At 39.3% G+C, this 10575-nt stretch overlaps 1 long non-coding RNA gene across 1 annotated transcript; it reads left to right on the forward strand.

Moving 5' to 3' along the window:
• The first annotated feature begins 8539 nt into the window (after positions 1-8539).
• On the forward strand, positions 8540-10283 carry LOC119866332. The gene is made up of 3 exons (XR_005379625.1): positions 8540-8857; positions 9142-9338; positions 10083-10283. It is a non-coding gene; the product is annotated as an uncharacterized LOC119866332 (long non-coding RNA).
• Positions 10284-10575: the final 292 nt, after the last annotated feature.

Raw genomic sequence — 10575 nt, forward strand, 5'->3', positions numbered from 1 at the left:
TACAGTACATAGTATTGTCAAACTTTTTAACCTAAAATTGTACTCCACTATTAGTGAGGATATTAGTGAGGCTAAATGTTCTTTCTCATACTTTTTGAACACTCAGCTTTCCTTTTCTATAAAATGTCTGTGTCTTTGCTCATTTTTCTTTTTTTTTTATAGCGAGTACTTTTTAAATTTTTTTTATTTTTTATTGGTGTTCAATTTATTTGCTCATTTTTCTAAGTTGTGTTTTTCTTAATAATTTGATGAATTCTTTATATATTCTGATTGCTAATCCCTTTTTGTTGTATAGGTATCATTTCTTACAGTGTATACCTTTCAGCTTTTCTTTTTTTTTTTTAAGATTTTATTTATTTATTTGAGAGAGAAAATGAGAGAGCACAAGCAGGGGGAGCAGCAGAGGCAGAAGCAGGCTCCCTGCTGAGCAGGGATCCTGTTGTGGGGCTTGATCCCCAGACCCTGAGATCATGACCTGAGCTGAAGAAGTTTAACCAATGAGCCACCCAGGCATCCGCCCCCTGCCCCCCATCCCACCCCCCTCCCCCGCCCCGTGGTTTTTGTTTTTTAATGGTGATTTTTGATGATCAGAAGTTCTTCATCTTAAATGGTCAAAACTATCAGCCTATACTTTTTTTTTTTTTTGCCATTTTGCTTATTTTATTTTGTTTATAAAGTATTTCCATACCTTAAATTTATAAATACACTTGCCAGCATTTTCTTATAAAAGATTTAACATTTTGATTTTCAGGGATCCCTGGGTGGCGCAGCGGGTTAGCGCCTGCCTTTGGCCCAGGGCGCGATCCGGGAGACCCGGGATCGAATCCCACATCGGGCTCTCGGTGCATGGAGCCTGCTTCTCCCTCTGCCTGTGTCTCTGCCCCTCTCTCTCTCTCTCTCTCTCTCTGTGACTATCATAAATAAATAAAAAAATTTAAAAAAAAAAACATTTTGATTTTCATATTAAGATTTTAAATTCTCCTGAAATGTATGTGCATATATGGTGTAAAGTACAGAAATAATTTCATATGGATAACCAATTATCCCAGCACCATTTATTGGATAATCTATTACTTTCACACTGACTTTCAGTGGCTGTTCTGACAGATCAGGCTTCCAAATATGTATGAATTGGTTTGTGGGCTTTGTCCTATTACTTTTTTAATAAATATTATGTTTATTTATTCATGAGAGACACACAGAGAGAAGAGGCAGAGACACAGGCAGAGGGAGAAGCAGGCTCCATGCAGGGAGCCCGACGCAGAACTCGATTCCGGGTCACCAGGATCACACCCTGGGCTGAAGGCGGTGCTAAACCGCTGAGCCACCCAGGCTGCCCAGCTTTGTCCTATTCCATTGCCCTATTTGTCTGTCCCTTTATTAGTACCCAACTAGTACCATCCCTTCTTATAAGTCTTGATATCTAAAAGGATAAGTTCCTCACTTTCACTTCTTCAGGAGTTTCCCAGCTATTGTTAGTTTCTTGTGCTTCAAATAAGTTTTAGAATAAGGTGGCCACATCCCACAAGAAAGAAAAAAATCCCTACCTATTAGGATTTTTATTGCAATTTCATTGAATCTAAAAATAAAGCAAAACAAGGAGAATCTATACTGGTACACTATTACATCTTCCTATCCAGAGCCATGGTTTGTCTCTTCATTTTACTTAGGTATTCTAAATGAAATTTGATAACTTTTCATATTTTTCCTCATAAAAGTCTTGCATATATGTTAAATATTTTCCTGAGTATCTTGTTTTTTCTTGCCCTGTGTTATCTTTTTAAAATTAAATTTCCTGGGTTTTGATGGTGCATAAACATCAACTCTCGTATGGTGATCTTTTAACTGGCAACTATGATAAACCTTCCTATTCATCCTAGTAATATGTGTGAAGGACAGCTTAGGTTTCCTATGTAAACAGTCCTATAACCTGTGAGTATGATAGTTTTTGTTTCTTTCTTTTCCATTCTTTATAACTTTCATTTCTCTTTCTTTCATATTGGACTGGCTAGGAATCATAACCACATTGAATAAAAGTAATGAAAAGATAGCCTTAGCTTTTTGCTGAACCCAAATGAAATTTTTAAATACTTTATTATCATGTGATTACTTTAACTGTGTGTGAGTGTGCACACAAGCTCACACATCCTTAAGTGTGCTAAAAAAAAAAAAACACCTTATCAGGTTAAGGAAGTCACCTTTGATTCCTAGTTAGGCAAGGATTAGGACTTTTATGAAAAGGCAAATATTGGGATGCCTGGGTGGCTCAGTGGTTAAGCGTCTGCCTTCGGCTCAGGATGTGATCCCTGGGTCCTGGGATTGAGTCCCACACGGGACTCCCTGCTTAGAGCCTGCTTTTCCCTCTGCCTGTGTCTCTGCCTCTCTCTCTCTCTGTGTCTCTCATGAATAAATAAGTAAAATCTTTTTTAAAAAAGAACAAAAAAATAAAAAATAAAACTAAAATTGTAAATGCAAAAAAAAAAGCAAATATTGAATGTTATCACTTTCTGTCTCTATTGAGGTGTTCATATGGTTTTTCTTCTTTTAATGAACTGTTGGGTAGCAAACTAAACTTAGGGATTTTCTAAGTCTAGAGAACTAAATTAAATTTGCATTCCTGAAATGAACCCTGTTTTCTATATGCCTTAGGTCAATATGTTAATGCTGTTGTGTTTATGAGTTTTACATCTATGTTCACAGTAATATGGTCCTGAGACTTTTTTTCTCTGACAACTATGTCTCATTTGGTATCAAGATTATATTGGCCTCACTGAATGTCTTAAGAAGTTAACCTTTCCTTTTCTTTTATTCTATAGAAGGGTTAAGATAATATTGGAATTATCTTTTTCTCTGTTGTTTGGCATGCTCATAAAAAATCATCTGGGATTTATATTTTCTTTTTTTTTTTAAGATTTTATTTATTTATTCATGAGAGAGAGAGAGGCAGAGACACAGGCAGAGGGAGAAGCAGGCTCCATTAAGGGAGCCCAACATGGGACTCGATCCCTGGTCCCCAGGACCACCTGTGCTGATCACCTGTGTCCCCTGAGCTGAAGGCAGTGCTAAACCGCTGAGCCACCTGGGCTGCCCAGATTGATATTTTCTATGTAAAGATATTATTAACTACTTATTACCCAGATTTAATGATTTTCCATTTTCTCTTGAGTCCATTTTGGCAATTAATATTTTGCTGGTAATTTGTCCTTTTCATTTAAGTTTTCAAATTTATTGCCAATAAATGACTCATTATAGTTTCTCATGTTTTCATTCTTGCTGTATCAGTAGTATATTAGTTTCCAAGGGCTGATATAACAAAATACCAGAAACTGGGAAGCTTAAAACAACAGAAATTTATTATTTCAAGTTCTGAAGGCTAAAAATCTGAAAACAAGGGGTCATCAGAATTTATTTCTTCTGAGGGCTCTGAAAGAGGATCTGTTTTGTGCCTCTCTTCTAGTTTTTGATGATGGTTGGCTATTTGGAGCATTCCTTGGCTTGTAGACCCATCATTCCAATCTCTGCCTTCATCTTTACATGGTGCTGTCCCTGTGTCTATGTCTGTAAGGACACCAGTCATAGTGGATTAGAGCCCACTCTAATGACTGCATCTTAATTGAATTACAGCTGTAATTTCCATCATGATTTATTTTTTAACTGTAGAATTCTTTAGAAGTGTGTCTTTAAATTTCCAAGCATAGAATAATTTTTTTCTTTGTTTTGATTATCACTTATTTGTAGTCATGCATGCAATCTATAAGATTCACTGAAACTTCTTGAGACTTGCTTTATGCCATAGAATGAAAACAATTTTCTTAAATGTTCCAAGTATGCTTGAAAAAAATGTCTATTTCTTTTTTTTTTTTTTTTAAGATTTTGTTTATTTATTCATGAGAGACACAGAGAGAGAGGCAGAGACAGAGGCAGAGGGAGAAGCAGGCTCCATGAGGGGAGCCCAATGCAGCAATGCGGGTCTCAATCCTGGGATCGCAGGATCACGCCCTGAGCCAAAGGCAGATGCTTAACTGCTGAGCCATCCAGGCTTCCCTGTCTATTTCTTAGGTATAGTAGAATTCTGTATACATCCATTAGATCAAGACTATTAATTGTATTATCCAAGTCTATATTTTTTTTTAAAGATTTTATTTATTTATTTATGATAGTCACACAGAGAGAGAGAGAGGCAGAGACACAGGCAGAGGGAGAAGCAGGCTCCATGCAGGGAGCCCGACGCGGGATTCGATCCCGAGTCTCCAGGATCACGCCCTGGGCCAAAGGCAGGCACTAAACCGCTGCGCCACCCAGGGATCCCCCAAGTCTATATTTTTTTTACTTTCTTGTTTCTTGATGTTTCAAATATTGAGAGGGAATTTTTAAAATTCCACCTCTAATGTAGATTTGTCAATTTCTCTGTGGTTCTTATAATTTTGTTTTATATATTTTGAAGCTGTTACTGGTTACAAACAAGTTTAACCTTTAAATATCTTTCTTGTAAATTGAAATTTTTTAAAGAAGATTTATTTGTTTGAGGGAGAGAGAGACAGGGATAGAGCACAAGCTGGGGGAGGAGCAGAGAGAGAGGGATAAGCAGACATCCCACAGAGCACAGAGCCCAACTCTGGGCTTGATCCCAAGACCCTGAGATCAGGAACTGAGCAGAAATCAAGAGTCAGACCTTTAATTGACTGAGCCACCTCGGTGCTCCATAAATTGAACTTGTTATCATTATGTAATGTCTCTTTTTATGACTAATAAAGTTTTTTGCCTTATAGTAAATTTTGTCTGATATTAATATAAATATACAGTTTCTTCTTTTATCATTCTTTGTCAATTATATCTTTTCCCATGCTTTTGTTTTCACCCTTTAAGTGCCTTCATGTTTGAATTATATCCCTTGAGAAAGGCATAAATCAGATATTTAAATCCAGTCTAACCTTAGTTGCCTCTTCACAGCAGAGTGTAGTCTAATAATCATTCCGTTTCTTTACATGGGAGAATTTAGCTCATCCCTATTTATAGTGATGACTGATATAGTTGGATTTATTTCTACCATATTGTTCTTTGTTTCCTCCTCTCTTTTTTGCTTTTTGTTCTAATAAATCTTTCTATTTTTTAAAAGATTTTATTTATTTGAAGGAAAGAGAGAACATGAGCAGGGGACTGGGGACAGAGGGAGAGGGAGAAGCAGATGCCCCGCTGAGTGAGAAACCTGATGCTGGGCTCAATCCCAGGATCCTGAGATCAAGATCTGAGTTAAAGTCAGATGCTCAACTGACTGAGCCACACAGGTACCCTCTTTTTGCTTTTTCTAATTAAAATATTTTTGCTCAATGTTTCCTTCTACTAGTTTGAAAGTTACATTCTTTTTTCTATTAAGTAGTTATTTAACTCTAATTCAGAAATTAATATTTGTCAATATACAGACCTTCACATGTTTTAACTCTAGTTGTTATGCCTCAGTGCTACTTCTATGACTTTTTGGCTTTTAGTTCTATCTGTTCTTTAAACCCCACAAATTGTTCATTATTTGTTGCTGCTTCGTTCAATGTTTGGTTTTTATCCATGTGTTCATCCTTTTGTTCAGTCTCTATTCCTTTTTGCATCTTAATTCTTCCTTCTGAAATCAAGCTAAATATATCCCAGTCTAAAAGTTCCTAGTCTAAAGGATTCTTTAGTGAGCATCTATGTATAGTAAACTTAAGTAGTTTTTGTTTGTTAAAACAATCTTTATTTTATCAACTTTTAAAGATTTTATTTATTTAGTTAGTTAGTTATTTTAGAGAGAAAGAGAGCACATAGAAATAGGGGGAGAAGCAGAGAGAGAAGGAGAGAAAGAATCCCAAGCAGACTCTTCACTGAGCACAGAGCCCAATGTGGGATTGGATTGGATTGGATTCCACAACCCTGACATCCTGATCTGAGCCAAAATCAAAAGTCGGGCACTCAACCAACTGAGCCATCCCTTTCTGAAAGATTGTTTTTTAATATATAGATATAGAGATAGATAGATGATAGATAGATAGATGATAGATAGATAGATAGATAGATAGATAGATTGATAGATTGATAGAACTTTCTCTTGGCACACAGAAGCTTTCTTAGTTTCGGCTAAAAAGTCATCCTCTAAAAAAAAAAGTCATCCTCTAGCTATTAATATGTTTTCCTTCTAGCTATAAACATCTTCTCTTTGTCTTTGATATTTTGTAGTTTTACTATGGATATATCAGGATTTATCCTGCTTGAGATTTATGAAACTTCTTGATTCTGGACAGCCATGTCATTCACTTTGTCACGTCTGCTAAGTTGTACTTTTAAAAAAGTATTGTTGGGGTGCCTGGGTGGCTCAGTCAGTTAAGCATCCAACTCTTGATCTCAGCTCGAGTCTTGATCTCAAGGTCATGAGTTCAAGCCCCACATTGGTCTCCATGCTGGACATGGAGCCTATATAAATAAATAAATAAATAAATAAATAAATAAATAAATAAATAAAGTTTTAAAAAATTTTTTAAAGTATGGCTAAACTATTGTGTCCAAAATTAATTGGCAAAAGTATGATGAGAAACATTTTGCATTTTGTGTCAGAGTACCTCACTACAAAATATTTCTTTCTTACAAAGAAAAAGTCAATAATTTTATAAAGATGACTCTTCGGAATACACCACCTTAACCACATAATAGAAGTCAACATTACCGCTAATGAAACATATTGATATCATGGGCTTCCTAATATGATATACTAAGAAAGGCATGATATCATTGCTGTGATCTTCTTCCTTCCCAAAATGCATCAATCATTTGGAAACATCAGTCAAATCCAAATTGAGGGTCTTTCTACAAAAAATTAGCCAATACTCTTCAAAGTGTCAGGGTCATGAAAGACAATCTGAGGAATCAATCTGGATTAAGGGATAATAGAAGAGCCATGACAACTAACTGCATTGTGTCACTCAAGATTGGATTCTCATCCAGAGCAGGAACATTGGTAGCACAACGGATGAAATTTAAATAAGATCTATAGATTAATTAATAGTATTAATTAATAGTATAGTTGTATATGGTGTTAATTTCCTAGCTTTGATCGCTGTACTTTGGTTATGTAAGTTAATACATGAAGAAGCTGAGTGAAGGATAAATGCAAATTCATTGTATTATTTTTCAAGTCTGAAGTTATTTGGCAAGAACTATAAAGGATCTAATATTTTACTCTGCTTGTAAGCTAACAACCTAAACTACCACAGTTTCATTGATACTGGAAAAAGACATGATACTCCTGGGTCAGAGAAAAAGGACTTCATTACATACGGTGGTACCTAAGCAACATGAGCTTCATGATCACACTCTCTCCCCCTCCCCTCCAGGTCCCATAGAGGTGACGCAGGTGGGTCAAGATAAATGCTATGTGAGCAGTGAGTTTGTATCACATGGCTCAAGAAATTGCAATCTCTTATAAGAGGCTGTAAGCAAACCTTCTCAAACTTTGTCCTTGACAAAGATATTATCGTTATCTTATTGCAGAACAAATAAACTCTATTCTCCAAAGAGAGACATTCTCTCTATTATCCAAGGCTGTTCCCATACAAACATTCTTAAAAAGACAGTCAAGAACAAAAGGCTGTCCATGCCTCTCTTTACAAAATGTGCAGAAATATGATAGACCCATGGAAAATTCTCTCCTAACAATTTCAAAATGAAAAGTTAAAAAAAAAAAAAGATCTAAAGCCTTCAACAAAATTGAAGGCTTAGAAGAGGTTTTTTACCCCTCTGTTAAAAATGAGAAATTGAATCACAGAAAAGTGAAGGCGCCTGCTTACATCATACTCTCAGCAAGAAGAATCAGACCTAAAACACCCAAACCACCTACATCTCCAGCGCCATCCTTAGACTCTTTACCCAAAAAGGCCCATTACCAAATTTTCTGTGCTTCCATATCATGCAGGTTTTGATCTAAATAAGATGTCTCTCTCCCTGGTGCATCTTTCCCGGTTCTTAAGGATATATTCCCTCTGTAATGCATTAATTTGTCTTCCAATTACATGGCAATCCATTTCCTAATAATCAAACAAAAATAAAAATTTTAAAAAGCCATCTTACGGGGATCCCTGGGTGGCGCAGCGGTTTAGCGCCTGCCTTTGGCCCAGGGCGCGATCCTGGAGACCCGGGATCGAATCCCACGTCGGGCTCCTGGTGCATGGAGCCTGCTTCTCCCTCTGCCTGTGTCTCTGCCTCTCTCTCTCTCTCTCTCTGTGTGTGACTATCATAAATAAATAAAAATTTTTAAAAAATAAAAAATAAATAAAAAGCCATCTTACAAGTATAACTGTACCTGTGTGGATTTTAGGGTGTTGTGTTTAAAACAGAGACCATCCAAAAAAAAATCCAGATCAATACTGCCATGGTACCCAACATATCCAATGTAACTGTCTCCTGCTGTATGTCTTGTTATTCTATCTTATAGAAACGCTCTTCCAAGTGATATGCCTTCCTGGACTTGAAATCCTTAAAACTGTCACATCTGAAAAAACTCTGAAAACTTTTGTCAAAGGAAAAACTTCAAATCATGAAGGAAAAGAAGGGACAGGAAGTAAAATGAGCTGCAGTCGACCATCCTCATTCTCAAAAGGCCAAGCAAAGGGTCAAGGGCTGAGGTCACTGCATCTAAAAATGGGTGTTACACCCAGGCCTGCCGTGGATAAATATTCAACTTCCTTCCGTAGTAAAACCATTGAAAAAGGAATCTTAGAGCTAGAAAATTAACCTCAAGTGTATGTGACCCAGACACTGTCCCTGAGCAGGGAATATCTAGGGAGACCATGGTCCAGGGCAGTGCTTCTTAAATGATGTGAGTTTCACGATCCTGGGGGTAAGTAGGACACAGATTTCTGGGCACTGTTCCCACAGTTGCTGGTTCAGCAGGTCTGGGGTGGGACCTGAGAATTCGCGTTTTTAAGATCCTAAGAATGCTGCTGCTGATGGTCAGAGGACCAATCGTGTTCAGGGCATGAGTCCAGGTGGTAGCTTAGATTAGGGCATGAACATTCTCATCTCCATAGTCCCAGATCCCCCCATGTGGCAGGTGCTTATTGAATGGTGACTGCTTGAGTAGGAGGCTGTTTATTTTACTCTCTTAACCAGTTTCCTCCTCAGGGGAAGAGTCCACCACTTAAAGGAAGTATTAAGGGAAGACTCCAGGTGCTCTGACCAAGAAATGTGCCCAGAGGGCTGTTGCCCTGTTTCTAGGCTGCCAGGTGGTTGTCTCACTGCCTTTGCGACCGTCAACCCCGAACAAAAGGAGAACTAAGTGAAGGAGAAGTGAAGAAGAAACAGGAGGGCAACTGGAAGTGGTGAGACATGGGCATTAGAAGCTTTAGAGAAAAAAAAAAGAGAACCAAGCCTGGAAGTGGAACACAGGTCAGAGCCACAGAGCCCAGGCCTCTGCTGGACAAGAGGGTCAAGCCTAAGAAGGAAGGAGGGTAAGAGAGTTAGGACCCAGATTTCAAGACCGGGAGCGAGATCCGAGGCTGGCCAGCTCTACGCCTGACCTGCATGACCCAGCAGAACCTAGTCTGCCTCTCCTTGTCCACCCGACAGCTGGCAGCAACCTTGTCATCGGGCCCTTCCCGGCTCACAGCTGCCCCTTCTACACCTCTTGGGACACCAGCTGCTGCCTTTTCCCTTCCTGAATCAAGCTGCTTATACTTCCCACCACCCTGCCACTTGTCCAGTCCCATAGGGAGGCCATCAGGGGGTGGGACATGCACACAGGCGCCTGTTCGCGTGCACACACACACACAGGGTGGCGGGTGGAAGATTGGGGGATGGGATGACAACTCTGTGGACTGCAGTTGATTTGCTGCTCCTTAGAGGACCCAAAAGTTTTCCTTAAAGAAAAAAAAAATGCAGAAAGGCCCCAACTCCTGATTGGCTAGCTGCTGGACTCTGGAATGCCTCCCTTACCGTATTTGCTCGCATAGAAGATGCTGCTGCAGAAGAAATGTGTCCTTTTTGCCAAGCCCTAGTGAAGGTGAAAGGGCAGGAGCAGCACATGCACATTGATTTCACCCTTACAGTCTTGTCTTCCTTTCCAGTTTGTGACCGTTGCCCTAGCAATCCAGTTCCGCAGGAGGCCCACCCTGGCTGGAAAGGAAGGCTGAAGCATGCGGTTGACCAGAGGGAGAACGGGGACTTCTCTGATGATTTTCCTTGAGGCTCATCATCTAAACACACACTACTGTTTCCCCCTGGGCTTCTCATGCAAGGATATACGGTATTTCATGTGAGGAATGTTCTATTCACCATCTCTAACCTTTTTGAATAGGGGAAGGGATTAGAATGATCTTATAGCTGATCAATTCTCCAGTGCCTGGAACGCTCCTCCCCCACAACCTCCTGCCCCCCCCCCCCCCCCCAGCAGAAACCTTCCACTCCCACCTCCACCACCTTCCCCCTGGTCAGCAGTACATTCTTCCATCCCAACCCAGGGCCAGGAGGGCTAAACAGGGGAGCGGAGGGGGGCAGGCAAGGAGAGGAAGTTTGTGCCTGAACGTGTGCTGCAGTTACATTCCAGAGGCAAACAGAAAA

The sequence above is a fragment of the Canis lupus genome, chromosome 27 (genome assembly GCF_011100685.1).
Source record: "Canis lupus familiaris isolate Mischka breed German Shepherd chromosome 27, alternate assembly UU_Cfam_GSD_1.0, whole genome shotgun sequence".
Classification (NCBI taxonomy): Eukaryota; Metazoa; Chordata; class Mammalia; order Carnivora; family Canidae; genus Canis; species Canis lupus.